Consider the following 27,533-nt stretch of genomic DNA (forward strand, 5'->3'; position numbering starts at 1 on the left):
AGTTATACTGTTATTAAATCCAGCTCCTCGGGGTTTTTTCTGTCTGAAGAACATGATATTCTCCACTTCCTTTGGTGACAGTGATGCCACTGTCCCAGTATAGCTCCACTGTTTACCAGTCATTGTTTCAGTGTCTTTCACATTTTACTGGCCACATACTCATTTTTAATATGTCACAGAGTAGATCCATGTTCTGTATCTTTTGGATGAAGCTACTTTTGGTCGTATCCAAGCAAGCTGCCATTACAAGCTGCCAGAACTTGGACTCCTTTAGTTTTTTGGACATATTTTGTAATGGCATAAGAATTTTGGCATACTGTGTTGTAGAGGCTGATGTCAGTCACTGCTGTCCAAACACACTAGATTTCCTATCAATTACACCACTGAATCTTTGACAGATTCTGCCAATCTTTGGGTAAATGCTTCCCAGTTCTTCATTTTGACAGACAAAAGAGGAGAGGGAATTGAGAGCTACTTTGCAAAGAACGTACAGTGTGAGGGGTGTGTCAAAGTTTTTGAGCTGACTTTTTCCACAGTTAAGAAATCTATCCTGGGTTTTGGTTGGGGTGCACTCTCTTCAGATGCCTAGCATCAGAAATGCCCTAGTATTGTGTTTGATTCTAATTTAACTCAGTATAGCTGTTGTTTCTTTTTAAAACTTTTTTCTAAGTGGATGTTGTATTTTGTTTCCACTTTTTACCAAAGAGCTGTTTTTGTGATTGAATAAAAAAGATGACAAATGTCATTCTGTGTAGCACTGACAATTTCCTTGCCCTGAATTCTAAGGTATCTCTGTCCAAGAGATCTTTGAAGCAGTGTTTCAATGAGAGTGTAGGGAGCTTCCAGCTTCATGTCCATGACTGTCTGCTCATTTCTTTCATACTCAGAAAATCAGCTGGATGCCCTGTCAAAGGGAGTTGCCTCATTGCCTGCACCTTAAACCCAACATTTGTGTAAATTCCTGGATCCTTTGTGCCTGTACTTTGCAGTTTCACCTTTGTGTTTCTGTATTATCTACGTTTTATGTGTGTGTATTTTTAAGTGTTTTTTTGAAAAATATGTCTGCATTTATATACATATGCCTATATGATAAGTGAAGTTATATTCTTGAAAGTAGGAACTTAGTGTTAGCATATCCCTGTATGTATTGCTCAGCAAAATTAAATTCTCTCATTAGGAATGTGATTTTGTACAGATGTGGTCAACATTTGAACAATAGTGGTTGAAATATTTTTCCGGTTAAAATCATTACCTGTCCACCTGTAGGTACTCAGGAATGGTATTTTAATAAACACAGGTAAGCCATCTGAAGAAAGATAAAAAAATAATAAGGAAATATAAACCTGATTTATTTTATCAAGGCTATTCTTTATTAGTCTTAAAAAGATAAATGTATTTTAATTGGCTCTCTGCAGGGTTGAGTGGCCACTAAGGAGAGGAGTCAGAAGTCATTTAACATAGCAGTTCATTGTGGCTTTCAGTGCTGCTGTTGCTTGCTTTTACGTGCACACAGCAGTTAAGCATAGGCAAATGAATGGAACTGGAGATGTTTTGGAATAGTTATGCAAAGTGGAAAGAGATGGCTTCTTTTCTGGACTTGTCTGAACAGAAGTTTTTTTCTTTTTTTGCATTGAAACCTAGACCCAATGAAGTGTGCCTGAATGTGGGCTTGTGGTTCAGGATGTTCCTTTCCATTCTGCAGCCCCCTGAGATGTACTGACCCAGCTGCACAAGGTGCTGATAAAGTGCCAGCTGGTGCAAAATGAAAGGTCAAGAAAGCCCTCATGCCTCTCTCCTAGCTATTTGCACCAGCCTTTGAGAGCCCCTTCACTGTTATTTTGCTGAATATTCCCCTTTGGGGGTGCTGGGGAGTCCAAAATGGGCAGCCTGAGCAAGCCCATGCACTGATGTGGGGTCATCTCTCTAGGCTATGCCATTAGGACTCCCAAGACCCTTCACAGCTCCTGGAAAAAATGGCTAAAGTTCAAATGCATGTTCTCTCCTGTAAATTAATAAACTGTTATTACTTTGTTTTCAACAGCTGTATGGCTTTAACATTCCTTTCTGACAGAGATTTTCAGCGTCTCCACCTCCCATCCATCCTTTCTTTTTAAAGAAGTGTTTTCTTTGGGTTTACTTCAGGTTGAGGAATTTGTATTGTGTGTGGCTGTCGCTGTAAGCGAGGGAATTCTGTTTTTAATCCCTTAACTATCATGGAACAGAGAAGGAGTTTGTTCTTTCAAGTTGATGCAGGACTGCATTAGTGGTGATAAAAGGGTATATTGTTTAAAACAGCTGAGAAAAGCTGCTGTCTGTATTGCTCTTTCCACCTTCCTTATCCGTGATGGGCTTAGGAGGGGCCTTCACTCAGTCTTTGACCATGGAGATCTTCATTGTGGCTGCCTTGTGTGGGGCAGGGGAAGAGAGAGAGCAGAGGGAAGAGAGCTGCTGACATCATTTTGGAGCCTGGTTAATGGCTCAGTTGAAGGCTGGGAATCCTGTCATGTACAAAAAGGTTAGTTAATGATTTGCACTAAAATGGGATTTTCTGCTCTTGATTGTCCAGTCCTTTTAAAAAAAATATTATTATTATAAGGATGGCACTTCTCACTCACTTCCTGGGAGTTTTGGTCATGATATTAATACGGTTTTCTAAAATATGTGACAAAGCAGCCTCAGTCAGGGGTTTAGCCATGCAGGCATACATTCATGACTACACTGAGCATCCCCAAAAGCATGATTTGTGTTGGTAAATACAACACAGTACAATACACAGTGCTTCTCCAAATCTAAGCTTTCAGCTTTTGAATCAGACTTAATGTAAGCAGATTCGTCACATCGTTGGGGTAAGTTTTGGAAAGAGAGGTTTTAACAAATGGGACTGAAGGCTGGGGCATGATTCACTGTTTATGTGTGGATACTAAAGGAAGCTGACTTTGAATGTGGTCTCAAAATGGAGTAAAGCCACTTAAAGGGCTGTTAGAGTTACCCGTGGTGCTATAGCACCAAGCCAGAGATGCCTAGAAATGAGTTCTCATGCCCTGTGGGTTGCTGGTCAGCAGAGGAATAAAAGATTAAATGGAAATTACAATCCATCTGGAAAGGATTTGTTATCACCCAGGATGGACTGGAGTCAACAAGGGATTTTATTAATTCAATTAATAAAATCTTTTTTCTCATCCTGCTGAAAAAGAAATTAAAAAAAAAAAAGATAAAGTGGCTGAAAAATAAGGTGTCGGTGATGGGATTAGAGAGGTTCCTGCAATTTTGCAGTCATTTGCTTTGAATTAAACATAATTTGAATTTTTCTTGGGGCACTAATGCTTCCCCTCCTTGCCCTAAGTTTCAGGCTATATTTGTAGGCTTCCTTTTTTTTCCCCCCCTCTCTAATCAGGCCTGGCCTGTGCCCCTAATTGTGACTATGTAGAGGCTACTTTTTGTAGGTTCTATTTCTGGTAGTGTGTTTGGGTGTTTGCCTCCATGTGCCCTTGCCAGCTGCTTCCCTGGAATTAGAGCTTTGCTCCTCCCAGGGTCTGATCTGCCTCTCCTGCCCCCTAAACACCAATGGCTTGGATGTGGCTGGCTGCAGTCACATGGGTCCTCCCAGCAGGATAAGACCCACAGATTGCTGTTTTTAGATACTCAGAGATTTGTGCTTTTATTTTAAACTATCTCCTTATCAGCAGGGCACACACTGAACTATCTGGGAGATGCATTAAGAAGCAGATTTTAGGTGAAAGCTTTATTTGTTCCATCTGTAATTAAGTGATTTGTTCCAAACTCATAAATCTCTCTTGGCTCTTTTTTTTGCCACTAACTAACTCATCCTTCCACGTTCAAGTCAGGCACTCTACTCCCTGTTCCCTTTCTAGATCTGATTTCCTTCATTGCCTCCTTTCTCCTTACACCTTGTGGTGGATTGGATTTTTTTTTTCCCCTAAAAAAATGCTCCTTTTGTTCTTCCTAGCTGCCTCCACTTCCACAGACTTTTTGTAAAGAAACTGGGTTGTCTTTTCTCTTTGCCAAGCATCTTCCTGTCAAGTCAAAGCTCCTAATTTTCATCTGGCTCCTGACCCTAGCACAATTTTGGCTGTGTTAATCTCTTGTGGCTAAATTAGCTGGTTCTTCCTTCTCCTGGCAGTTCCTTTCCTTTGTGCATCCCGCATGTCCCCCATCAATCACCGTGTGCCAGCCTCAGAGTCTGGCAGGAGCAGCTGGCACCTCCCGCTTCCCCCTGCAGCCGGGGATCCCCTTCTGGCCCATTCCTTTATCCCTGCCGGAAGGACTCGCGGCTTTTTTGTGTCCTTTGTGCTCTGTGAGCTGGCCCTCGCTCCCTCGCACACCTTGTTCTGCCCTTGGTGCCCGAGGTGTTCCTGCCCTGCAAACTGAGATGTTCCTGCCCTGCAAACTGCTTGGAGCTCTGCTCTGCTCAGGTGGCCTTCAGCTTCTCTGTGCTCAGTGCCTGGCACTTGCTGTTGCCTGCTGTGCCCTCGGTTCCTGCAAATCTTGTTCGGATTCAGACATGGTTGGAAAAACATGTTTAAGATTCAGTGGACACCCCTGAATTTGGGCTCCCCAAAAGAAAAGACTTCCATTATGAAGAGGAACATTTGGAGGGGGGAGTTTGGTAGTGCTGGTGGGAGCGGCAAGGTTCAAGTTGCTGTGGAAATCTGAGCTGGCCCTCTGGGATCACACTCAGCAGTGACACTCCTGACGATCTCTGTTGCCCTTTTGATGATAGAAAGGGCAACAGAGATATTTAACTCTCATACTGCCAGTCCAGGATTGTGGAAGAGCTCCATCCATTGAAGAGTCCTGGCATTGCCCTTGCCTTCCCCAGTCTGCCTTCAATCCTTAGCCAGGTGTGAGCTCTGCTTAGTGATATGATCCAAGCAGAGCTGAGGCTTAGGTGAGCTCTCTGACTCCGTGTGCTATTTTTAAATTGTTGTTTGGAGATGAGTGAAGGAAAGATGTGTAGCTGATACAGGCAGTAAGACATGCATGTTTTAATTAGGAAGCACTGTTTGGATCCTTGGCGATCCTTGGCTCTAAGTCCACCATGTCACCAGCCAGTGTTAATGTGCTCTTTTTGCCCTCTTATCCGTGAATCCAGGAGTAAGTGGTGTCCAGGTTTGTTTGCTTTTCACTCAGTCGTGGCCCATACCCTGTGTGCAGCCAGTGGAGTCAGCCTTGACTCTGAATCAGCCTGCCAGCACTATCAATAGCTAATTAGAAATCTGCTCTTGTGGTCAGACTTTCTTTCAGCATGTTAATTAATTTTCCAAACCTCTGTTATTTGGAGGAATGGGACCACCGTGGCAAGATAAGGAAGACCTGGCTTCCTTTCCAGCTCTGTTACACTTCTGGATTCCCATCCTCCTGCATGCCAATCAGGCCAGTGATAGCTGGAGAGGGGACATGAGCCAGCCCTAGGAGAACATGACCCTGCCTTTCTCCTCTCCGTTTGATATTCTCTATCTGTCCCCCACCTTTATTTTGCATTCTCTTGCAGTATCTAATTGATTCTTTATGAGACCTTTGTGCTCCATTTCTTTACTGTGGAAAAATGTCAGTGCTGTTCAGCATTGCTGCTCTGTGGCAGGAGTCCTTGGGGTCAGGAGGCAGCTTTTGGGTTCGTGTCCTCTCTGTCTCTCTCTCAGTGCCTAAACTCCCCCAGGGCAGTGTGTGACCCCTTTTTCTCATACAGCTGGGTTGCTCTGTGGGGTTTTGGGGTGTGCACTTAGAGCTGTGAGCTGGAGGAGGAAATGACTGTAGCTTCTAAATTCTGCAGCATGTCGTTTCTCTCCTTCCACCTGCAAAACAGAGATAACTACTCTTAACCCATCTGTACAAGAACAGTGTTGAGAGATTTAATTAGCTGCTGTCCACAGGGTTTTGAAAGGTGTAAGATATATCTGGAGTATTATTAAAGGTCTTACTAAGATTAGCCTTGCTGAGTTCTGCTCTTTCCCGTACAATTACCAGGCAGATGTACACAGTGCGTGTGCAGATATGAAACAGTTAAGAGTTTTTGCATGTCTTTTGAAAAGTCATCCCATTAAAACAAAGCAGCACATCAAAGTGAATCAAGTCCTTTTGAAATAATCTTTCTTACTGTATGTGGTTTAGGACCAGCTGAACCATCTGAAAAGCCAAAGCAGGGAGCGAGAGAGGGTGAGGGGGAGAGAGAAAGACACTTATTTATGTGAAGTCTGTACCTCTGTTCGACTTTGTGCAGCCAGAAACTAAAAGAAAGGCTTCCCCAGTGTGTCCAAGTTTCTGGTGAATGGCTCCTTTGGGTGCGGAAGTGAGCGCTGCAGATCCTTTCAGCCAAAAGGAACAGTTAATGAGTGTTTCTCTGTTCTGCCCTGCTGGAATGAGACACATCCCTCTTTCTAGGTCACTAAGTTAATCAAGTCAAGGATTTCTGTCCATTGTCCTTCTTATCAGTCACAGCTGCATTTGCATTAGGAAGCTTTCTGTTTCTTTAAGCCTCATTCATGTACTGATTAAATTCCTTCCCAAGTCTGCAAAAGCAAATGTCTAATGTATTATATAGCCATCTCCTGACCTAACTAAAAACAACATACAGTAGAATATGCTTAAAAGCAGAAGAAAGGGAAGAAAAAATCACTGCTTTGATTTATCTGATCTGCAGTGATAAAACACAAGGTTAAAACAGGTGGAAGCTTATGTTTCTAATGTGTAATTTTTAACTTGATGCCTGCTAGCATCAATATCAGTGTGTACCTGAATAAACAATCTAAGGTGGGAAGTGAAATTGCTCTTATTGAATGTTTGAGTAAACACTGCTGTAGCATCTCCTAATGAACAGCAGTAGCTGTTGCAATGTGTTAGATAATGAATTGGTCCTGGCAGCACATTTCCATTTCACAAGAATGACTGAAGGATAAACTTCAGAGAAAAATGTAAAATTACTATCTTTGTAACCAAACAGTTGTAACCCTTATTCTTAAAAAGTTTGCAGTCTGTCTATACTTATGCTTTGGTTTCACCACCAATTCACAGTTTTGATGTTTGGAGGCATAAGCTAAAATGTCTGTCCTGCTGATTATGAGCACAGTTTTGGGCAAATTAATAAAGATTTCCTTGTCTTCTTGTGCCTGCTGCAGCCCTCCAACATCCCTAAGGGGGCATGTCATTGATTTGATTTTTTGGTCCCTCTGGATCTTTGAAGTTACTGGGAGATGTAGACTTCAATCCTCTGCCAGTACAATTCTTGCTTTTTACACTTTAGAAAAAATGACCTGGATGATTTTCTCACCTTTCCAGTGGCTATTTCTCCATTTTTCAAACCTTCTTTGACATCTTGGGAAATACCTCTTGGGTAACAACACTTAGACTTTCATTTTGTTTGTAGTAAAATCACCTAGGATTTTGTGCTCAGCAGCTCTGTTTTACCCTTCCTCATAGATTTTCCTGCAGGTTCCTTCACAAGGGACCTCTCTTACGCCATAAACAATTCCCTGAAACTTGAACCTCTCCATCCTCCCTCATCCTGGTAAGCATGTACAAGTTTATGTTCTTTGCAGAGTAGGAAGGAGCTCCTTTGGCTCACTTTTTTACTTTTTTTGTTTTTCCTTCCCCCTCCACTGTCAGACAAATATTTAATTCCCCTCAGCCCTGTGGAATTCAAGTGCTGTATCCTAATCATGGGGCTTCCCTGAAGAAGCAGCCAAAAAGCAGCCAGCAGGAGCAGGGTGTGCCTTAGAAATGGTGTGCAAACCACAGATGTGAGAAGTTGGACCAAACTGAAATCTTTTTCTTTTCACATCAGCCTGCAAAAGGCTTGGATTGTCTCTGGCTTTTTTCCTCCTAGGCTGCAGTTCAACCAGTGTCTTGTGTGTGTTTGTTTATGCATTTTAATGCCCATGAATCCACTCAGCCAGTTCTCTGAAATTCTCTAAGTGTCCAGAATTGAGGACCAAGGAAGGGCTCTGGCTGGCCAGTGAGTTGGTGAGGATCAGTGGCTGTGTAGTAGCTCTCAAAAATATGACACATATTCTGAGGAACCCTATAGTGATCTCACATCAATTTGGGATAGCCTGGAAGATGGTGAAAGAGGGCTACATTACTTGACTTTTGCTGAGAACAATCAACTGCTACAGGAATTTCTGCCATTGCAGTGACAGTGTAAAACAGTTCTGAATCAACACAAGATCAAACATTTGTAAATTGTCCAGAAGACTGACTTTCTGCTGAAAGAAATGTTTGTTGAATCAGAATATTTTGCTTTTCAAAGCTATGTAATTAATTTTAATAAGAGCACATAAAACACATTTTAAACTGGAAATTTTTTTCCTAAATGGCAATGTGAATCAACATATTCCCACACAGCATTTTGATTCAACAGTTCATCATTTTCCAAGGGAAAACAGTGCCTCAGAAATAGTTGGCTGTGACAAGTCTTTGTATTTAACTGCATTGATAAGAAACAATACAGTGGTTGTTCCTGTGGATGCATGTGTGTCTGAAGAAACATGGAGGCTGGAACAGCTCAGCCTTTGGAGGTAATAGCTCTGCATTCATCAGGGATCAGCAATAGTTCCATGGGATCTTTATTTACTGAGTCCTGCTAAGGATCCAGCTTGTTAAATATGCAAGATAAAAGTATCTCAAATCTCCAGCATACATAGGAGCTGATGACAGACAAGCTACAGATTATTGGAGTGCTTTAATTATTCTTATTGTTTGTCCACATTAACCTGTGGTTTCTGGAGCTGCAGTTTGATTAAAGTTCTTTGATTAAACAGACGAGTTGACAAATGTTCCTTGCAGCCCTCTGAATTTTGGTATGAAATTAGGAACCTTTTCCTTGTTCTGTTTTTGTTCACGTTTTCTCTTCCACCCACAGCCAGGTGGATTTAGGATCACTCAGTAGGGACCTAATCATATATTGGAGGAGAACCACTTATGCAAGAAAGTGGAGCAGCAATATCTGTAAAAGGGAGAGAAGGGAGTTTCTGAGCATGTTGGGCACTGTAATTTACTTTTCTTTGAATGGATGAAATAGTTACAAACTTCCTAGTTCCTTATGTAACATTAAAAAAAAAAAAATTAAAAAGTCAAGCAGAGGCCTTGATGAATACAAATGCTCAATCTGTTCAGGCTGCATCTGAACAAAGTTGTCCAATTCCCTTTGTGTTGCTGTAATCAGGATTTGCCTGAAATGGAGTGAAATATAGGAAGAGGCAGGCAGTGTGAGAGAGGATTTGGAGTGGGTGGTGAGGGAGACTCCAGCTTTGTGCCTTTGTAATTATGCTGTGAAGTAATGCAGAGGGATAGTCTTAGGAGCAGATGTTTAAGGATATATTGGCACCACAGGAATCTAAGTCTGAATAGGATTTTCCTGACATGAGGCAGAATCTTTAGAAAACACCAGTGGACACGGATCTGCAGGCTGCTCTGCACTAGGTGTTTTGGCAGTGCAGCTGATTAACAGCATAGGAAGAAGTTGTGCCATAACAGCATAGGAAGAAGTTGTGCCATACCAATAGGACTCCTAATTTCATCATAGACCTGTCAGTAACTAATTTTTTTTTCCTGGGTAACTGGCTTTACAGAGAGGATGAAGAAAGCTCTGCCAGCAACAAGCCCTCTCTTACCAGCCTCATTTACTTCATGTGGTTGTTGCATAGGTTTAGTTTGATTATGGCTATGCCAAAAAGAGGTTTTGATGAAGCAAGAATTGTTTTTATTAAACACAAATACTAAACAGGATTGATCATCATTTGTGGTACTTCTAACAGAGACAGTTAAAGTGATTTTCTGGCTTTGTTCCCTGTGCAGACCTTGGACAGAGGCTGACTCCTTCAGACAAGGTTCTGACTCTCAGATGGCACAAAGGTCCTGGATGCTTCCCTGATTTCAGAGCATCAATTTGAGCATCAAGGCTATTGCAGAGTCTGCCAGCTAGACAGCAAACTCATCAGGTCAGGGATTGTGTTTTAAAACCAAAGGGGAAGTTCAGTCCCCCAGTGGGATCACTGGACTGATTTTGTGAAAATAATTGTCCTTGTTGGAAGAGGTTATGTAATGAGAAATCTGATCAGATTTGATCAGTGTACAGCTATATTTAAGTGACACAGTGATGTCAGACTAGTAGTGCTGCTGAGCAATGTGCCATGTGGGCCCATGTTTTACTTCTTAAAATTTATAGATGAAGGTTTCCCAACAGGAACAAAGAGCTTTCATTTTCCTCAGTTTGTCTGCAAATTTCACTTGATGCAACAATTTCCAGGTGAGCAGGAAAATGACTTTAGCTCTCGTGTTTTTGTTAGGTGCAACCATGGTTTAGCACTTACATCATTACTAGAAAATGCTCACCATTTATCTGATCCAAGAGGAATGGGGATAAAAAGCTAAAGCAGCCTCTGACCCAGTTTCTTAGCACAGAGCATCCCAATACCCCTTAGCACAAAGGTGATCACAGGGGCAAAACCACAGGGGGTTTGGTTCACTTCAGTGTTCGTGCACTGGGGGACTGCAATAACTGCTGAAATCGATATTGCTATTCCACTGTACAAACAGAGCCTTACCAGGAGGAAGTTCTGTCTTTGGAAGCAAAGTGGGCATGGATTTACTCACCTAGTCTGTAATGCTCTTAGTTTTACTCATGTGAGTAACTGTTCTTGGCAGAGGCATAATAAATCTATGCTTGTGGCCTGCAGAAATTCTTATGCTTTTCCTGTGGAGCTATCTGCCTTCTCCTGCCCCCAGTTTCCACTGGAAACTGCCTTGTTTGTCACAGGTCATCCCACATCACTGTGGCTCACCAGGAAAATGACAGTAATTCAAGTGCTTGGATATGGATGTCGAGCTTTCCTCTCCCTGTTGTTTCCTGGCATGACTGATGCTACTTTGCCTTGCTTGAAGACAGTAGTTAAGAGGGCAGGATGAGCAAAGCTGTGATTGCACAAGATGTAAATATACTTTGGCTAGTTCATAGTTAATACCATTCCATGAGCAGTGTAAGCATGCTTCAAAGTGGAACAAAGGGAAAGTGGGGGTGAAGGAGGAGCAGGGAAGGCAGAAGAGAGTAAGGTCAAAACACCAGTAGCTGCCCCTGGCAGTGTTTGACAGCCTCATCAAAAGCAAAGGACTAAACTGATCTTGAAAATACTATCCCTAGATGGTAGAAGATGCTGAGAATTGCTGCAGCAACAGCAGGATGTTTGCGTCCTTGTTGTCATTTCCATTTTATTTTTGCTGATGAAGAGAAGGCATCTATTGTCTCCTCTACAAATAGGAGTTACTCATGTGCTGTGCTGGAGCCCTGGGAATCTCTGACCTGTCTTTCCAAAGCCTTTACTGGCACTAAATCATCTTTGCAAATATATACAAGAAGAGAAAAGGATGAGGCTGGATGTGGTTTGTTAGAGACGCCAAGGAAAAAGGCTCAAGATGCAATTCCCCTCTGCATTATGGAGTTGAGAGCAGGTATCACTGAAGTTAATGCAAGTTAATATTATGGTGCTCAAAGAGGAGAGAGGGACGGGGATTGCTTTGCTAGGCACAGCAGGTCCTCTAAAGGACAGTGCTGTGGTGGTGTATCCATGCTCCAGCTGAGTTACAAATGGCCTGTGTAAGCCCCAAGGGCCATTCCTCCAAGCTTCCCACACACCAGCTGGGACAGATGCAGACTGCAGCTTGGAGGGAAGGAGGGGGAAGAAAAATGGTAACATCCTATGGTGAAAATCATCCTATGGTTGCTCTGAAGTGTTTCAGATCACTTCCTTTTTTTTTTTTTTTTTTTTTTTTTTTTTCTTTTCCTCTTCCATCACTAGCATGACTTGGAATTAACTGAAGGCGTGGGTTTATATTTGTGTAATTTACTCTTGCTTGGAGACACACATTGATGTTTTAATGTACCTTACTCAGTTTGGTCATAAGTCAATTAGGAGCAGGTAGAAACTAAACTGATTCTGTCGCACTTAACCAGGGTTTGTATCAGCTTAACTAAATTAGTTTAATTAAATCAAACACTACTGCATTCCTCAGTGCTCAAAAACAGTGTCTGTGCTTGTGCGTGTGCATCGCCGAAGGTGCACGTGTGCTGAATATGTATGGCATCACATGCAAGCAAATTTCTGAATAACAACCTGCATATCTGTCTGGGCATTTCTACCTTGTCAATTACTGTGATGTTGTGTCTAATGGGGAGATGAAAATCCCCCTATAAATTCAGCTCACTGCTTTGGCGGCTTTGCTGACAGACTAGTAAACAATTTCTATGCAGAGTGCGATTTTCTACTTTAGGAATGGAGCCACTTAGATTAGAACTCAGTGTTTTAGTGAGAAATGTCTAAAACGTTTACATAACCTATTTACATATGAATACAAACATTACAGGCTTTATATTAACAGCCCTTGTTGTTGCTCATTACTATGCATAGAAAAAGACATCAGCATTTCTAGTAGCATCTACAAAATTATAAATATGTGATAGAGTAATTACTGATTTGGAAATCCAAATTATATTAAAATGATTGTAGCATCTGTGTCTCCAAAAACCTCTCCATTTGTCAATTCTAATCTTCTATTGCTTAGGCAATAAACATGAGTCTGATGCCTATTTACACAGTTTTGTATGAATCCCCCACCTCTTGATATTTAAAAAAAAAGTGGAGGAAGGAGTGGTTTGATATCAAGGTACCTGAAATTGGTCCATAGCTGTTTCTCTTACCTTTACCCCACACCCACACAAATAGGAGGATTAATAATAGATGTTGCAGATTTATCTGAAGCAGCCAGGAGCTGCCAGGAAGATCATTCTGGTGCTGATTAGATTCTGCTCACACAGTAAAAACCACCAAGGAAGTTCCTCCCAGAAGACAAAGGGATCAGTCCAGGGCTGATTCTTTACGCTTTTTACTGCAGCCCTGCTTGTGTCAAATAGTTATGAAGGGCCAGGGACACATTTGGTGTTCTCCATGGCACGAGTGAGCTCAAGTCAAGCCTTACTGTGGTGGCTGTGATGCAAAGTAGAAACCAGGCAGAAGTTCTGATGTCCTTCACTGTAACAGAGCTTTGCTTCCCCAAGAGACCCTGCAGATCTCAGCAGGTTTGGGTAGCAGATTTCCCAGGACAGTAAATAGTTGTACAAGTAGTGTGTGTGTGTGTGTGTGTGTGTGTGTATACACACATATGTGTGTCTGTGTATAAATATAAATATAAAAGTTTTTCTTCCATGGCTTTTAAAAGACTTTGCAGGGAGGTCTGTGTCATGCTTCCAGTGGTGTGGAAGAGCAGAAGTGTCCCCCATAATTTCACTGTGCCTCACAACAGAAATCTCAGGAAGGGCTCCTTTGCCACTTCTGTCTAGGCTTTTGGCCACTGGAAGACACCACCCAAGGGAATTTATTCATGGCTGATAACGGGTTATTTGTGGGAGTGTCTTCTTCCAGGTTTTTTGATCCTGGACCAGAATTCTGGCAGAGGGAGTCAATGAGAGATGATTTGCTTGGAGATAATGAGCTCCCTAGGCAGAGCAGTTGATGATGTTGTGGGTGCTCTGATAAGCTGGGCATGGATAGACATTGTCACGCTGACCTTTAAGAAGGTCTGTGGGAACTGATCCATCTTTTTCCCCTTCCCTGATGATGGAGAGTGAATGCTTCATCTGAAGTGGTGTGTTTTCCCTGGCAAGCATGTCCCAGTTTTAGCTGAGCCATCCATGATTCCCCCTGTGGCTTTAATTACGGTGCTGCCTCTAGTTGTCATCTGTCTTTACACCTTCTACTTACACCACACAGGGACTTAGAGGCTTGTATGTGCATAGTAACAGTTCCACGAGATGAAATGCTGCTGTATAAATAAAGCATTCATCACACCTGCAAGGGAGGTTTGAATAAAATCCCACATAGTTTTACTGCATGAGCAATGAAAGATCAGAAATGACAAATGGGTTGACAAATGGTGTGCAGTGCATAAGTAGCATTATTTATTTGCTCAGTTGTGTCGGAGTGAGTGAGGTGAGGCTCACTGGTGTTCTGAGAGAGTTGTCAGAGTATTTGTAAAGGCAGAGGCTGCAGGATCAAGCCCCAGCCCCTGGCAGTAGCAGATGGATAGCCATTAAGTGGAAAACCAAAGCATCTTTTTCCTAGGCTGCATGGTTGCAGGGAGTGACACATAGGATGACACTGGTTGGGAGAGAGGAAATTTCCTAGTTGGTCAAAATTTTAGGGTTTGTCTGTCAGTCTGTTCACACTGAACTTTCTCAGCCCTGTCCATATGTCTGTACTGACTAAATCAGTACAATGAGGGGCATTGGCTATTTATACATGACACTTCAAAAAGCCTGGAGTAAGATGAGGTCTGCCAAAAGCACAGATGAGGGAAAGCCTCATCTTCTCAACATTTGGAAGAGAATTAACTTTTGATAGATGCACTGAGAAAAAGGAGGAAGAATTTGAATGCCACCTACATCTTAACAAGCAATTCTTGTTTACACTAACAAAGAGAATAAAATGTGGTCACTCAGCTATTATTTTACTGCAGTTAGGGTTAGCAGTAGGGAATATATGGAGAATTCTGTTGACCCCAAAGGTGAGCTGAGATGTCCTCACCTCTGACTGCACGTTCTTCAGCACCTGAGATCTGTTCCCCACTTGCCCCTTATTACAACCAAACTGGACTACCTAAGTACTGCAGGATTTTAAGTCACCATTCAGAAAAAGCAGAGCCCCTTGCAAGGAGAAAAGGTTTGGACTTCACCAACATAAGGGTGTTCTGCTTCAGGCTGGAAACCAAGTCTTTACCACTGTCCATGGAATTAAATCCATGTTTTTCAGATCCACAGAATGGAATCTGTGGCAGTGAATTACTTCAGAGAGCAGAGACAAAGTAGCTGCAAGCATGGTCAGACCAGTGTGCTTGGCACTAATGGTCCTGACAGTGCAGACTTCAGAGCTTCATGCGATTTTAAAGTCTGGGAGGTGTCATGGCATTATTAACAGCTACTTGCTGTGAGTTGCTGAGCTGAGACAGGGGCCCCAGTGTCACATGGCTGGGGGAATTGGCCCTCACCTCTGTACCTGTGCCTTTGTCTCCTGGAAAGAAAAGGGAGCTTTAGAAATATAAATGTCAATAGGGCACATGGGGAATTGGATGTGTCAGAACATCCAGGAGCAACTTGAGGGTCACAGGAACCCAGCACAGAGTTCAGTAGGGCCAAAAGCCAATTGGCAAGTTACTCTTGGCTGGGAAACACGGCGTGAGTCGGTGTTTTCAGAAGTCATTTTCTGGTCATGGTGCCAGTGCTGAAAAGCTGCTCGAGCCATGGCCTCTGCTCAGCAAGTGACACTTCTTGGGTTTTCTCCCTCACCAGGGAGAAATTTTCCCATTACCTCACCAAAGTTTGTCTCAGCATCCACAGTCAGTTCAGTAGAAGTCCAAAGAGTCTGAGCAGCTGGTTAGTGTTTTTATCTGGCTCTTTGCAGTTCGAGTGCTTGCTTTCATTGCTTTTACAAAGCTGGGGACAGATTTTTCTCCTCAAAACTGTATCTTTTGGTAAGTCAGAGCAGAAGAGCTGTTTGTGTGAGGGCAAAAGGACGGCAATACAAGCATTTAGGGGGAGGGTGGTTAGGATGTAGCATGTGGCTGATAATCCTGTAGAGAAGTTGGGCAGCGTTACAGACAATGAGTGTGAGTCCCTTCAACAAATCTTTTTCAATCTTTTAAAACCACAGTATTCCAGGCAGACTTTGGGTGGATGGTTTGGGGGAATCTTTCTGGTGGCATGAGCTGGTGAAACTCTTCACATGTTTTCTTAGTACAGGGGTACCCTTGATTGTGCATTCCTGCTGGCCAGCTCAGACCCTGTTAGTGCTATGTGGTGCCTGTGAAGGACTCTGTTCACCCTCTGAATTTCTTGGGGTGTGGATCGTGTCTGTGGGCAGCTATAAGGCCAGCAGCATGTTTGGGTTCTTTTTTTTTTTTTTCCCGGGAACAGGCTGCTTTTTTGCTTGTTGCAGTAGAGTGAATAGTTGATGCCTTCCTCCTGGCACTGCTGAAGCACTCAAGACCTAGCCCATGATGTGGCTGGGAATAGACCATGCTGCTCAGGTGTCCAGTAGGAATCCTAAGATAACAGGGCAGGTGTCAGTGGCTGTGGTTCTCTCCACCCTGGTGACAGCTGGCAGAGACAGCTAGAGCACCCCAAGGAGCATTAATGCATGAAAATATCCTCCATCTTCTTAGCCTTCAAATGCAGGCAGGAGGAATGTGATAGTGGGAGCTGTGCTCTCTTGGGAAACCCCACTGACAAATTTGAGGGCTTTGCATGGCAGAAACAGTGCTTTTATTAAGTAACAGAAGCTTAATTAAGTTTCTCCTGAACGTAATAAAACAATACAGCTGAATGTAGATCAGTCCCAAGCAATTGTTTCACTGCTTTAGCAGCTGTTTAACTAATGCTCCAGTGTTAAATAGGAATGCTGATGCTGATATTTTATTTCCTTTTTTTTTCTGTTTTAGAAGGGGCTAAGTGGTCTCTTTCTCAGGGGACTGTGAGGTTAGCCTTGGCCCTTTGAACCTAATTAATCAATGGTGAGGCTCTTCCAGGGCTGGCTGTGGAATGCTCTTTAATTGCTCACTCGTGCAGTCATTTGTTTTGTTTAACCTGCGAGGGATTAAGCTCCCTTATAAAGGTCCTTGCTTCTGTTGTAGAACAACTCCAGCCATCCAACAGCAGGCTCTCTGCTTGATTCCTGACCCCCCCAGGGATGGAGCAGGGAGAACTGGAGGGACATCACTCCCTGCTCCCCCTCTCCCCGCTGCCTGGACACACTGGCATTTTTGTGGGTCCCCCATCACTGCCAGTGAGTTTCCCAGGGTGTGCTCATGGCAAAAGGAGGATGACTAGCTGTCAGGATAACTCAAGAGTTCTCCAGATATCTCCCTTGCTTTCTTTCGTTAAGCGTGAAACTTTAGAGACAGAAACTTTAATGATTTTCTGTGTGTGCGCATGGGTGTAATCCTGTATGCTCCACTGGGATCCCTCTGGCATCCCATGTCTCTGAACAGCTGTCAGGCAGCTCAGATTCTTTTCCAAACTGCCAGTCTCCAAAAATATTTCCTTCTCTTCTCAAGTGTGGAATTTCACCCTTGAGTCAGAGTCTGTGCAGAGCAAGGGCAGGTTTTGGTGACAAAGCTGCCCAAAACGTTAGGGTCAGAAATAAAATCTTTTAAACCGGTTGGGGTGGTGACCAGGGCTGTGAATTTCCAGGCTACAGTGCGACTCTGCTTTCTCTTCCAGCCGCAGTGAATTGTTTGGAGACATTGTATTTCTTGTAATGCTTGCCATTAACATTCAAAAGAAAGCTAGATCATTTTAACATGTTTCAAAAAGGGATGTTAAAATTTATCTTCCTTTTTATTAGATCCACTGCAGCAAGGCACCCAGTGGCTTTAGAAATGTAAGTAATGAAAAGCAGAGAACAAATGTTAACTATAGAAATGATTTATGGAGACATCTGATGAATTTATCCTGCATCTTCACCCTTTCATCCATCTCCCTGGACTTAGTGTGTCTGAGCAGCATCAGTCACATATTTTAAAGCTGACTTGCCAGAGACATGCTCCATGCTCTGGAATGTGGATTTCCCAGTTTTTGCCCCACCTAAGGCTCCCATGCAATCCTCTGCAGGCTTAATTCTCGCCCCCCCTCCCCCCACCATGGAGCTCTCTGGGTTAGATTACTAAAGTAGGCACTCTATGACACAGCCTGCTGCCTGAAGAATGCTTAATAGCTGTCAGCTTCAACTGCTCCTCATGAGAGCTGAGGAGTCCCAGGCCATGCTTGAACAGCTGGGCCTTTTTGTAGCTCCTCTAGGAAGAATGGAGCTCTTTGGAAGAATCCAGCCCTGGGGGGAGGCAGAGGCTTTCTGGAAAACTTGGCCTTTGTGTTTAGCTTCCTCAAAGGAAGCTGTCTTACGTACAAGGAGTTTAATTCTTAAATCTCAGGCGGGCTCTGTATTATGAAATAGTGAATCCTCTGCTAACAAAGTGTTTTCCACACAAAGTGGAAAACAAAGAAGACTTGAGGTTTTGCAGAAGCCCTGTTCCTCTGTTCCTACCAGCTGTTGTCCTGCAGATGTTCAGAGGCCCTTTTCCTATCCGACTTTTTCTCAAAGGAGTTTTTTAGCCAAATCTCTGGTTTTTTTGAGCATGTGTTTTAAAGTTGGGTAAGGTATGTAATAAACAAGTTGTGTCCCTTTTGGGATGGTGACCAGAGGGCAAGGGAGGAGAAGAGCTGGTGGGCATATGTAGCTTATGATGGATGGATGGATGGATGGATGGATGGATGGATGGATGGATGGATGGATGGATGGATGGATGGATGGATGGATGGATGGATGGATGGATGGATGGATGGATGGATGGATGGATGGATGGATGGATGGATGGATGGATGGATGGATGGATGGATGGATGGATGGATGGATGGATGGATGGATGGATGGATGGATGGATGGATGGATGGATGGATGTCTTGAAAACTACCCTGGGAAGGACAAGTGTGGAAGGAAAGGGGCTGTGAGAGGCCAGAGGTGTGTGATTGGACTTCACCCAGCCTAGTGCTGAGCACAGTGTAAGAAAACCTCTCTGGAGCTGCTGGACATATGTTTTTAAAAATGCTTCCTTCCATCCCTTCCTGTGTTGCTCCATGCAGCCAAAAAGTGTTCAGTGCTATGTTTAGACATTTTGAGCAACTTCACAACTGTGGTTTCAGTACATTTGATATTTGGCTTTTTTTCCCCCCTTAGCTTTTGCATCTGAATATTCTTTGGTTGGGCAGAGCTGGGAAGCGTATGAAGGTTTTGTGACACTGTGATTTCTCTGGAGCTTAGAATCAAAGTGCAGACTGCCTTTATTCAAGCTTTGGGCTGAAGATCAAAGAGGCAGCATTGGTTGTGTTGGAATAAAATAAAAAAAGAAATCACTTTTGAATATTGAATAACATGCTTAGTTCATTTCAGGATTATTTTTTGAGAAAATTCGTTTTATTTCTGATTATTATTTGTCTTGCTTTAATGCCTGAGGCACGGAGAGGGCCATGTCTCCTTTGCACGAGGGGCTGTTCAAAATCAGGGACCATGAAGAGATTCTGTATTAATAGCACACAATGTGTCAGGCTGTTGGAGACTATTTCTTTACTCACTAGTTTTATCTTTTGTCCGAACTGCTTTAGCCATGGTGCTAAAGTCACAACCTGTCACACGTTGATCCTGTGTTTCGTTTGGTCAGGAAGCTTACTGTACTCTGCTCTCTCCCTCCCCCCACACCAAGAGGCTGAGGGCCAATTGCCACCTAAACTAAAATCTATCAACCTTTTCTTAAAAATCACCTCAGTATCATGATATTGGCAAGTGCAGTGAGGGGAGATGCTGCTCTGGGTTGTAGAAGGAGAACTGCCAGTGTGCCTTTGGTTCACTCTTTAGTTCATCAGGGAGTTGCCCAGCCTTGACCTTCTGTGCTGTTTGGACGTGTTCATTTTTGTTTCATTCACTTATTATGTCAAATTTGAGATGGAGTGCAGTACAAATTATTTTGGCCCCAAACCTTTCTTTAACCCTATTTGCAGAGGTGAAAGGCTAATATATTAGACCTACCAGTCCATGCATACAGATTACTTCAGCCCCTTTAGAGACAATATTCTCTGATTTCAGTTTTGTCTTTTGCAGCAACTGTTGAGTGGCTGGGATGGGGGCACTGGGTGGTGACAGTAAATGACAGCAGTAATGTGACAATTAATAAAGAGGGATATGGTGAAAGTAATACCGGATTTTCCTTTGAAAATAGGGTAGAATATACATTTATGATTTTTTCTTAATATATTTAAAATGTTTCTCAGTGTTCCTGCTAAAATTTGCTTTCTGCTCAGCCAGTGCTGAGCAGCAGGTTTGTGCCTCACAGTGCTACAGAGCTGCAGCACCTTGGTGTCAGGCAGGGCATTGCTCCCTGGGCTGCAGGCTCAGTGGGCAGGCAGGTAATGGTAGATTGAGGGTCTGAACACACTTCAGAGCTGCTGTAGAGAAAATAACCTATTTCAGCTTGCCCTGGCTATCCCAGCTCTGGGTAGCTGCACTAAAGAAGAAAAAAATGGGCTTTAACTCACAATGACTTGTGTTAAAATGGCAATGAAGACAAAGTAATGTGTAGTGCCAGCTGAAATTCAGCCCAAATCTCCCTTAGCCTTTAATTTGACCTCCTAGCCCAAATTAAAAACCAGATTGTTTGCTGTTCACAGTTATTTTAACTAGTGTTAAGTCTGGCTAAACTGATGAGCCTTTTATTGGTTTTGTTTTAGGTGTTAGCTCTCCTCTCCAGATACCCCGACAGTGTTTTCTAAAGTGGTTTTTTATTAGGCTGCTACAGAAGTTTATGGAGTTGGAAAAACTGGAGTACCTGTAAAAGGGCAGATGTAGTTCTTTAAAAGATGAGCTTTACACTCTTAGGGCCTGACTGGTGTGGTGATTAGCCCTGAGGACCATGCAGTAATGTTAGCCTGCTTGCAAACCTGGCCTTGCTCGTGTCCTCATCTCCCCGCAGCTGGAGCAGCACCGTGACTGCTTGGGATGTGCTCAGTGCAGATCTGTTTTCCATGCTGACCCAAACCTTTTGTCCAAATACTCCCAATGGCTGGGGCACATTGTTGTCTAGTTGTTCTTGCTTTAAAGATCAGAGTCTCTTTCACCAGGCTTGTTTCCTGTGGCGGCAGGGGTGCTGCACCCTGGCACACAGGCACAGGGCGCTTGGCAGGCTCGCCTGTTGCCCTATACATTGATTGCCTTTGTGGATTCCACCTCCTCTCCTCACTGTGCTAATTGCAAGGAGATGGGGCAAAAGAAATCCAAGGAAACTATAAAATGTAAAAGACATTACATGACGAAGCACAGAGGAAAAAGCTTTTGTTGCTTGGGGTAACTCTCGTTTGGAGGTTGATGATGAATCACACCATCCCCACTGGCAGGTCCTGCCCTAGACCCTAGATTACTGGCCTGGGGAGTCCCTGGCAGCTCAGCAGATAAACCATGTTCAGGGCTGCCCCAAATTTTTATTAAAAACTCTTAAATCTTGTGAATTTGCTATTAAATTCCTCTTGTTAAATTTTAAGGGCCTTATCAATGAGTTGAAACACTGCAATTACTTTTTTGGTTTTTAGTCTGTAAAACTGGTATTTAATTTATTTCCAGAACCTGTTTTCCTTCTTGCTCCCAGGCTCTCTATAACATATCAAGGTAGTCCCTTTGGTGACCTTTGCAGCTCATATTTGGTTTGGCTCTGCAAGATTTTTCTGGTGTTTTGCTGGATGGAGTTTTGGGGTGGTTTTGGAGGCTTGTTTTCCTTCAATTTTCCTTTGTTCAATATGCAGTAATAACAAGGGGAATGAAATAGGTTGGAGCAATAGAATGAGTACTCCTTTTCCCATCAAACTTTATAAGATTTTACAATAATCATAGCAGTTTAAATGTATCTCGTTGGCATTTCTGCGCAGAGGCACTAGGTGAGGCTGCAATTAGAGTGCTCTGCCTCATCCTGTATTAGTTTGATCACATAAGAAGCAGCCTATCTGACAGCTCTAGCACCTGGATAATTAAAACCTGTCAATAAAACAACAAAATGCACTGTGTAGTGGGACTCGTCTGTGCTAGCATTAAACACCGCAGATAATTATATCGCAGCAGAGGTTGGAAAGCCAGCCTCTCAGTGCTCTGAAAGATCAATAAAAAGGCCCATTCATAATGAAAAAAATGCTAGAGAAACTGGATTTTCATCTCCCTGTCATTAGATGCTTAGCTTTTAAGGTTTTGCAGAGGCAGAAAAAGATTCTGTTGAGGAATTCTTTGTTTCTGGAAGCCAAACAGGTGGGGGATTTAGCTTTGCTTTTGTGCAGCGCGTTACTGAAACCAAATGTGCTGAACCCAAGTCTTTTCTAGGGGCTTACAGCTCTGTTCCCCACTCTCCACTGCCTCCCTTCTCTGCTTGCCTTTTTTTTTTTTCCCTTTACCTCTTAATTCCAACCCATCATGTGAGCTCCACTTTTTAGTGATATTTCTCTTTGCTTCCTCTTTAGTTTCTCTAGATTTTTTTGTTTGGTTGGTTGGTTTGTTTTTTTTTTTTTTGTGGTTTTTTTCCCCTCTTGGCTCTTCCTGAAGGGCTGATTTGGAAATATCATATATTGACAGGGGAGAACGCACTCCTGGCTGACTTATTTGCTGTGACAGCCTCTTTCTTAAAGCACTCATCCAGAGAGGATATTTTTGTGTTCCAGGGAAGGAAAAGGATGTCTTGCAGCATTGCCATGAAGGATAATGAATTAAGTCTGTCTGTTACTGTAAAACCATTAGAAAAGCATAATAGACCTTGAGGAAGAGGCTTAGATATTGATGTCTTGGCTATATTAGTGTGCCTGGGCACACGATGGCTGCCCTGTCTTTGCAGAGAAAAGAGAGTCTGTGTAAAGTAGGTGTTTCAGCTGAGGCCAGAGAGAAAGAGTGCCTTGTTTTTTGGCAGACAGTGCTCATGAAACTCAGGTGAGTGGTTTGGTTAGCACACGTGGGCATGAAGCTTCCCTGTTGGAAGCTGCTGTAGGTGGAGGGTAGCACGAGCTATGAGCAGGGTGTGCTAGCAGAGCATGGGCTGGATGTGGCAGCTCAGTACATGCCCTGTAAATCTGAGTTCGTGGATGTGAAGTTTTCTGATCCTCAGGGTGTTGAACACCCAGTTTAGACTCTGACAATCTGTGGATTCAGAGGAGGCAGGTGGCTTCCCCATGTAGTAGCTTCCACTGTGCCATGTTCACAGGAGCTTCTGTGTTGCAGAAATTGTTGCTTCATCTCTGAAGGGCTTGTCTCTGGAGGATAAGGAGAAGGGGAGGGTGTGTTGGGATGAAATCAGTGTTTGAGCCTCTAGGCTTGTTGTGGAGCTGTCCATGGATTCTCGTTGCTCTTCCCCTGTGTCCCCAGCACAGCAGGTGCCTGCCTCCATGGTTTAGGCAGCTGCTTTTATTGTCTGGTCCTTCCTAGGTGGGGAGTTGGAGCACTTGCTGGTATTGCACCTGCCATGATTAATGCTGAAAGGCTTTTGTTTGGAATTGATCTTTCATTTTATGCTGCCTTTGCATTTTTGTTCTGACAAACATATTGCCCCAGACATGTCTAGTCTGATGTTGTTGTCGTGTCTATGCTTTAAAGGTTTCTGGAAAGCCTGAAAATAAACTACCAAACTTTTTTTTTTTTCCCTTTCTTGATCTCTTGCTAAATATATTAACAATGTCAGCATTGAAAAAAAAATTATAGATATCACAGCAGGAATAAGCAGCTGTTTACATCTAAAGTGTTTCTGTTTCATTGTCACAAGATGACCTTGTCACTTACAAATCATAAAAATATTCCAGGGAGAAGAAATGGAAGTTTGCTGAAGGGGAATAAAGTTTTGGTGTTGTTTTTAGTTAAAGTCTGAACAGAGAGTTGTAAGCAGAGTTGAGCCCTGCAGCTGGTCCTGAACTCAATTGTTTCCTTCAGTCCCACTGCTATAAATGCAAAACAAATGACAAATGAAATACTATTCCTGTTTCACATTAAAACTCCTGAAAGTCATTTTCCACTGGAACTGGGAGAAGTCCTGAAAAAATAATCCATGTTTTCTGTTACAGTGTATTTGTTACACTGGATTGACACCTTGCTTCTAGATTAAATACTTTTCTACATATCCAGATAGAAAGACAAAATTGGGGTCTTAACAAGTAGGAGTAAATACAGCTGGAAAGAATGCATGGGAACTCCCCCTTTTTTTTCCTTTCTTTCTGTGTTTTGGTGGGGTTTTTTGTCTATTTTTTTTTTTTTGTCTTTTTTTTTTCCTATAATCTTGCAACTGCAAAAATTTACACTTTTCCCAATAGGGTGATTTTTCCTCTTGAAAACATAAATGTGAATAACATGAACTTACGTTTATGATATGATGGATGCTTAAAGACTGCCAAGTACCTTGGACTGACTTTTAGGAGGGTTTGGAGTATTCTCTTTTCCTGAACATACATGAACAGGCAGGAATTGGTGTCTCAAGTCGGGCTGAAATTGCTGATCTTGGGTTTTGCTTTGGTTTGTGGTCTCTTGGTTGGTCTTGCTGAGCTGAGTGGACACTCTTGGTTTAGGGAAAGTGTCCACAAATCCCAGCAGCAGTTATGGAGGCGGCCCATGGAGAGGGTCTTTGAGAAGCAGTGTCTTTACTCATGTGCCCACCTTGCACTTCAGGGCATAAGAGGGTAAGGGAACTGGTGGCATAAAACAAACCAACACACACACAAAAAGATGGCTATAAATTTCTTGTCAGATTTCAAAATAAACAACAGCAAGGTGAACTAAAAACACTCGAGGGGCTACCTGAATTCTCCTGTGTCTCCAGAACATTTGCTTTAAAAATGCTGGACAAACTAATAAAATGGAAGCTATTCTTTTAATAGCATAAAAGGGTCTATCTGGTCCCCTAAATTCACAGAGTACTCTCACAGTTCTCTTGTTTGCTTGGCATCAGAACCTATGGAGAATGAGGAAATACCTCAAGAGGCCAAGGATTGTGTGGAAAAGTTGTAGCTTGAGGGCAATGATGGGGAAAGAAAAGTGGTTTTCTTTGAAGGAAGTGATGAATCAGTGCTAGAAAAAAGAGTGATTGTGTAAAGGCAGCAGTAAGAGATATGGATGGGTGTGAAAAAGGTGACTGGGGTTATGCTAAAGCCACCAGTGCAAGCTGTTCCTGCACTATTGGAGGGAAATCCAGAGTGATGCAGAGCTACTGTATAGTAAGGGAGGTGTTTCTGTGATTGCCCAGTAGAGGAGACAGATTCATACTTACCAGCTTCATACCGGCTGCTGCAGTGCTGGTTCTCATGGCAAACTGTACCTCCAGTAGCTGGCAAAGATCTTCCTTCAAGAAAAGAGAGAAAAAATGAAACAAACAAAAAAAAAAAAGGTAGGGGGAATGGAGTGGGATGGGCAGTGGCAGACAGTACCCAGCACTAAACCTCACAACTTGCAGGAGTTTGGAGCAAGTATTGCCAAGACCCAGGTGCCAAGAAATCCCAAGATTCCATGTACAATCCTGTGATTTACAAGGAAGAGCTCATGGCCTGGTTTGCTGGAAATGGAGTATAGCATGAATACATTATGGTCTTTCTCCCTGTCATTTTCAAGGCTACAGATTCATCATCTTTTACACATCTCCTTTCCTGTGTCACTTTTTGCATGTCACTTAGTGTCACCTGGGCCTTTAATCTGTCTGGAAAGAAATATGACAAAACTGAAGGGACCAAGAAGCTGTTGTAAAAGGGATAAAATGCTTGAGCAAAAGCAGAGCAACCAGAGCTTTAATGATGAGTGGTTTATACCTCTTTCTCCCCTTAAAATTTCCATAGCCTGATGTCTGACAGCAATAGTTCATTGAAGAGGCATTATTCCTATGGTTTTTAGTGTAAATTGCCATCCTCCCTTAAGTGTGCTGGAATGAGAAACCTGTGTGTTTCACCCTGGGATGATAAAAGGAAGCTCAAAATGCCCAGTGCTAGATTCAGTTTTGCTGCTCACAGGAAAGGAGTGTGAAAAAGAGAGGAGGTTGAATTCTTCTGATTTTCATTTTGGATTGGGTTTTGGGTTTTTTTTTTGTTGTTGTTTGTTTGTTTTTTTCTGTTTGTTTCTGGTTTTTTTTCTGTTTGTTTCTTTCTGTTTGTTTGTTTTTGTTTTTAATATGAACCCCTTTTCAATTCATTTTGTGAGGTTTTGACACCACATAGTATTTTTGATTTTATTTGAAAGTTTTTCATTTGGTTTTCTGTATTTCCTCCCCAAGGTGGCACTGATAATTTGATCTCACTTCTTTGAAAGTTCATGTGCTTGGTAGGCTTTGCCATCCCCCATTCCAGAAAAGTGTAGGGGGGGGCTTCAGGATGTCCTAGAGTTGGGGGGAAAAGCTTTTGCATTTCTGTGCATCCTGCATTCCCTATTTAAACCTTTGTATCATGAACCTTTCAGTCTCTTTGGTGATGTTGCAGGAGACAGCATGCATTTGAGGAGGTTAAAACTGTGCTGATCACAGACAACTTTCCAGGTTGTGTTTTCACTTCTGTTTTATGTGTCCAAGTTCTTGCATTAAAAAGAAAGGACCACAAGGAAATGCTTGACCATTCAAAGCAAATGCTTCCTTGCAAACAGAAAGAAAACACAGATGAACCCTAAATGTGTTTGTTCCTTCCCCCACCTCCAATTCCTCCTAGTTCTGGATCTTTTTGAAAGGTATCTTTGATCCATTGCTGTTATTCTGTGTAATGTGGCCAGTGCTGTCCCTTCAGCCAGGAAGACTATTGATTAGACCAGTGAAATTGCTTTTTGAAAGGCACATTGAGCCCAGTAAAGGATTTTTGTTGAAAGTGAAATTTTGGATGATGTTCAAATCCTCTCCTGGAAAGCTGCCCACTTGCATGGTCCGAGCTACCTGTGATATCCCAGCACGGGTAAGGACAGTTATCTTTTCTGTTAAGAAAATTATTTTTCTGTGTATATAACAAAGCTAGTCACTTGCTGTGATAACTGTTGTCTTTCAGCTAGAAAACTTGAGAATGTCCCAGCCCTCTGGATTATGTGGTATCCAGCAAAACAGCCTGATGAGCAAGCATATCTGCTCTTATTATTCTTTCCATAAAATTAAAGAAATTATGGAGCTTAAGGCAGTTGCTAATGAATCAATTTTAATTTACAGGCTCAAATAAAATCCACATTAAGGCTGACAAACTGTAGCTTCAGGTAAACATGAAGCGTTTCCACTGCAGACCTAAATGTATTCTGTGCTGGATGTTACCACTTCTGCCGGAAGGGCAGGAGGGTCAGGGGTCCCATTTCATGGCAGAGGAGGCAGAATCCTAAAGAATATAAATGCAGTGGTCTAGCCCTTAGGAGGTCTCTTTCTGGCATGCAAAAGCAGAAAAATCAAAAACTAATAATATTTCTTTCTCTTTTTTTTTTTTTTTATTTAAGCAAAGAAATAAGCAGATGATTTTTCTCTATAGAATCACTGTTTGCTAAATATTTTGGCATCACCAATTGTACATTAGAGGTGTTTGTCCCATGAAATCAGAGGCAAATGTGGGTTTCTAGGCATGCACAGTCAGTCACTCATGGACCTGTATATGCCTCAGGAAGAGCATCTTGCAGAACCCAGCCTCTGTGTGTGTGCTGTTAAACTGAAAGATGCTCACTGCAGCAGGCAGGGACACTTCCTTCTGTCTTCTTCATGGAGATCAAGCTTTTTGGAAAAAGTACCTCATTTCAGGAGGTGCATCCATGCTGGGCAGAATGATGGAATAAAGCTTAGCCATTTGTGCCTAATGCGAGGGTGTTGTCTTGTGAATGATCAGACTGGGATGTTTCTCTTACAGGCCTTGTATGAACACAGTATTTTGGTTTTTAGACAGCTTATGTGATGATATTTTTTTTTCTCCCACTCAAGTGTTGCTGTTTCTA

The 27,533-nt window shown here is 42.6% G+C and overlaps 1 protein-coding gene across 5 annotated transcripts in view; it reads left to right on the top strand.

The window, feature by feature from the left end:
• The window catches only part of ADGRL3 (adhesion G protein-coupled receptor L3), a 488,937-nt gene that overhangs the window by 253,355 nt on the left and 208,049 nt on the right, over nucleotides 1-27,533 (top strand). The gene's annotated exons all lie outside the window — the stretch shown is intronic.

This window comes from Serinus canaria, chromosome 4 (assembly GCF_022539315.1).
Source record: "Serinus canaria isolate serCan28SL12 chromosome 4, serCan2020, whole genome shotgun sequence".
NCBI classification, from domain to species: domain Eukaryota; kingdom Metazoa; phylum Chordata; class Aves; order Passeriformes; family Fringillidae; genus Serinus; species Serinus canaria.